The sequence below is a fragment of the Lactuca virosa genome, chromosome 5, assembly GCF_052849685.1.
Source record: "Lactuca virosa cultivar CGN04683 chromosome 5, Lactuca_virosa_CGN04683_v6, whole genome shotgun sequence".
NCBI lineage: Eukaryota > Viridiplantae > Streptophyta > Magnoliopsida > Asterales > Asteraceae > Lactuca > Lactuca virosa.
In genome coordinates, this window is record NC_136430.1 from 234,719,000 (window position 1) to 234,723,972 (window position 4,973).

Below are 4,973 nucleotides of genomic sequence, written 5' to 3' on the forward strand. Positions count from 1 at the left end.
CTAGGCTAGTCCCTCCCTATATTCTCTCAGAAGGGGAAAAGACCATTTTACCCCTCCAATGGTCCAATGTCCAAATGTTGACCAAACCCTAAAAGTCAACCCCAGTCAACGGTCCAACTTTGACCAGACTCGTCGAGTGCACTCGGGTGACTCGGCGAGTCCATGCGTGTCCTCAAAATCCTCCTAAGGCCTCACTCGACTCGTCGAGTTAACCTTTCTCTCGACGGGTTATCACTGATCACGAATCGTGGTGCAACACAATCCGACTCGTCGAGTCCTCTCATGGACTCGGCGAGTTTCCTCCATGAGAATGCTCAAACGACCTTATGAGGTCAGATCTGTTTCTCTAACTTATAGATCTGACCTTCTAACACCCAAAAGTCACGTAAAGGTCTGAACTTTACGTTCATGCATCGCACATATGGCTCTATTTGATGAAATAACACTTAAAATGGAGTCCTAGGCTCAATATTCTCATGTAACAGCATAAAGCTTGGTTGTTGGGACACTCTGGACCTCTCAAGGTCCAGATCTAAAGTCTATTCCTCAATGGGACTTCACATGCTCCATATTCCAACTAAAGAAAGGGTAAAGAAACCCTAGATTCAAGAGATCTACTAAATACACGAAAATAGGCATGGATTCATACCTGAAACAGCAACCTTTGAAGAAGTGGTGGTAGATCTGAGCTCCTCAAACAGCCTAGCTTGAATCCCCTCCTTCTTTCTTGCAAGAATGCACTAAAGGTGATGTAATTAGCTCTTTCCCTCACTCTCTATGCTCTCTGGTTCGTAAGGGTTTCTCAAGTGGGTGTGTGGTCACAATGAGGGCCATAAGGACCCTTAAATAGGGCACATGCCCGAAGATTTAGGGTTTCTGTCCACAGCGCGGACTCGTCGAGTCGACTCGCCGACTCGTCGAGTCGATTCGCCGACTCGTCGAGTCCATTCATTAATCCTAGTCAGCAGTCGCGATCCTACTTGACGAGTTTAGGCGTCAACTTGTCGAGTCCCTCTTATTGACTCAAAAATAAATACTTAAATTATGATACCTGGAAATCCGGATGTTACAATTCTCCCCCACTAGAATCATACTTCGCCCTCGAAGTCTCACTCTGCAAACAACTCTGGATGCTGCTCCCGCATCTCCGTCTCCGGCTCCCAAGTCAGCTCGGACCCTCTCCGATGTTGCCACTGGACCTGAACCAGGGGCACCTCTTTGTTCCTCAGAACCTTGATCTTCCGATCCAAGATCGCGAACGACCTCTCAATGTAATTCAGACTCGCGTCCACCTGAATATCCTCTAGCGGCACAACCGCCGTCTCATCGACTATACACTTCCTCAACTGGGATACGTGTAAGGTATCATGGATCTGACTCAACTCCTCGGGTAGCTCCAGACGGTATGCTACCTTACCCACCCTCGCGGTCACCCTGAACGGACCAATGTATCGGGGCCCCAGCTTTTATATGGGGGTCTGACACCTTCTCCCATATAAAAGCTCAAAGGGAGGCATACCAATACTCGAATGGTGGCTGTTGTTGTAAGAAAACTCAGCAAAAGGTAGGTATGTGTCCCAACTTCCACCGAAGTCCATAACACATGCTCGAAGCATGTCCTCGAGTGTCTGTATCGTTCGCTCACTCTGGCCATCCGTCTGTGGGTGGTAAGCAGTACTGAAGTGCAATCTCGTACCCAAATCCTTATGGAACTTCTTCCAGAACCTGGAAGTGAAACGCACATCTCGGTCTGACACAATCGAGATCGGCACTCCATGTCGCAACACCACCTTTCTCACATATGTCTCTGCCAGCCTCTCCGCAGAAGAGCTCTCACTGATAGCAAGGAAGTGAGCGCTCTTCGTCAGCCGGTCCACAATCACCCAGATTGCATCAACCCCTCTCGCGGTCCTCGGCAATTTTGTGATAAAATCCATAGAAATCTGTTCCCACTTCCACTGGGGAACCTCTAATGGCTGTAACTTGCCGTGCGGACGCTGGTGCTCGGCCTTAACCCGACGACAGGTCAAGCACCTCTCTACTACCAATGCAACATCCCTCTTCATACAGGGCCACCAATAGTCTCTCTTCATGTCCAAATACATCTTAGTGGCCCCGGGATGGATCGAAAATCTCGATCTATGCGCCTCCTCCAACAGAGTGCTACGTGCCCCGCCCGTATACGACACTCAAATCCGACCACGAAAGGTCATAAGCCCCCGACTATCCGTCACAAACTCGGGCACCTGCCCAATCGCCCGCTCCCTTTTGCGGTTCTCCGGTCTTACAGCCTCTGCCTGGGCCTCTTGAATGGTGTCCAACACCGGAGTCATCACCGTCATCCTCATACATATATCTCGAATCGGGGCACTCTCTTCCCTGCGGCACAGAGCATCGGCTACCACGTTAGCCTTGCCCGGGTGGTACAGGATCTCACAGTCGTAATCCTTTACCACATCCAACCATCTCCTCTGGCACATATTCAGGTTGGGCTAATCCATCAGATACTTCAAACTCTTGTGGTCCGTGTATATGGTACATCGAACCCCATACAAATAATGGCGCCATATCTTGAGGGCGAACACCACTGCCCCCAACTCCAAATCGTTGGTGGGATACCTCGTCTCATGAGGCTTCAGCTGCCTCGATGCGTATGCTATCACGTGCCCTCTCTGCATAAGCACCGCACCCAACCCCGATATAGACGCGCCACAGTACACCACAAAATCCTCCATTCCCTCCGGAAAGGCTAACACCGGGGCTTCGCATAATCTCTGGCGAAGAGTCTCAAACGAGGTCTACTGCTCGGGACCCCAAATAAAAGCAACACCCTTCCGGGTCAATCTGGTGAGGGGAACGACAATCTTGGAGAAATCTCTGATAAATCTCCGATAATAGCCGGCCAACCCCAGAAAACTCCTGATCTCGGTGGGGGATCTCGACACCTCCCAACTCATCACCTCCTCAATCTTGGCCAAATCGACCAATATCCCGTTCTGATTAACGAGATGTCCCAAGAACTGGACCTCTCGTAACCAGAAATCACACTTGGAGAATTTGGCATAAAGCCTCTCTGATCTCAACACTCCAAGGATTTCCCTCAGATGCCCCTCATGCTGCTCTTTGGATCTCGAATACACTAGAATATCATCGATGAACACAATCACCGATCGATCCAACATCGGTCTGCATACTCGGTTCATGAGGTCCATGAACGCCGCTGGTGCATTGGTGAGCCCAAAAGGCATCACCACGAACTCGTAATGCCCATAACGAGTCCTAAACGCCGTCTTCTGGATATCCTCATCACGCACCCTCACCTGGTGATATCCAGACCTCAAGTCTATCTTGAAAAACCAAGACGCACCCTGCAACTGATCGAACAGATCGTCGATCCTCGGTAATGGATAACGGTTCTTGACCGTTAATTTGTTCAACTCCTGGTAATAAATGCAGATTCGGTGTGAACCATCCTTTTTCTTTACAAAAAGGATCGACGCTCCCCACGGCGAGCTACTCGGTCGGATGAATCCCTTCCCCAACAGCTCCTGAAGCTGCGAGGATAACTCCTGCATCTCCGGTGGCGTAAGGCGATAGGGTGCCCTGGCAATAGGCACTGCCCCCGGAACCAAATCGATGCGAAACTCCACCTGCCTCTCGGGAGGCACACCTGGAAAATCCTCGGGGAAAACATCCGGAAACTCTCACACTATCGGTACCTCACCGACAGAACTCGGCCTCTCTGCGCAACTCGTGTATCCATCACATAGGCTACAAACCCTCTACAGCCCTACTGTACACTCTGTCTCGCTCTGACAGCCGAACAAAATGCTGACCCAGATCGGGTACCCTCGCCATACACCGTAAGTACTCCCCCACTAGGGTCTCGTATGGTCACCAACTATCGCTCGCAGTCTATAACAGCTCTAAATCGGCTCAACCAGTCCATGCCCACGATGACACAGACATCCCCCATCGCAATGGGTACCAGATCTATCGGGAACTCAACACCAAAAATCTCGAGTACACATCCTCGAATCACATCAGTAGCATAAACCGCTCGCTCGTTAGCTATAGAAACTCGTAGAGGTCGACTCAACGCCTCTCGTCGGGTACTGATGTGCTGGCTAAGCGCTAATGACACGAAAGATCGACTCGCACCCGAGTCAAATAACACCAAAGCAGGTACAGATATCACAAGAAAAGTACCTATGCATACAACAGTATAAGCACAATATCTCAACTCAGTATAAGTAAATAAAAGAATACACACCAGCCACGACATCGGGCATTGCGCGGACCTCCTCCACTGTCAACTGAAAGGCTCTCCCGCGAGCCTTCGGTGCCTCGGCCTTCGCTGGCCGGACCTCGGTAGCTCTAGCAGCAGGTGCAGATCCCTGTGCTGATCCCTGAAGTAGTTATGGGCACTCGGCCTTCCGATGGCCAGTCTAGTTGCAGTGAAAGCAAACTGCAAACCCTTGGGGCAATCCCTCATGAAATGCCCCTCCTCGCCACACTTGTAGCACACCCCCGCTCTGCACACCCACTCATGGCTCTTGCCGTACTTCCCGCAAGTGCGGCCCTTCGCACCTCCAGATCTCGAATCAGCGGGCTTTGCCCGCTTGGCTGCTGGCTGAGACTGTACCGGCCGCCTATCCCTCCTCTGAGACTCGGCCTCCTTCTTGGCCTGAGTCTCTAGCTCAATCTCCCTCTTCCGGGCATTCGCCTGGAGCTCAGCAAATGTCCGGTATGTCGAGTTCACCACGAACTCACGAATATCCCTCCTCAGTATGCTCAAATATCGGCTCATACGTGCCTGCTCGGTAGACACGTGCTCATGGCAAAACAACGCCCTCTCATGAAACATCCGTGTAATCACAGTCACGGACTCCGTTCCCTGCTTGAGGGACAAGAACTCCTGCGCCAACCGTTCCCTCTCCACCGGGGGAACATACTCATCTCGGAACATGGTG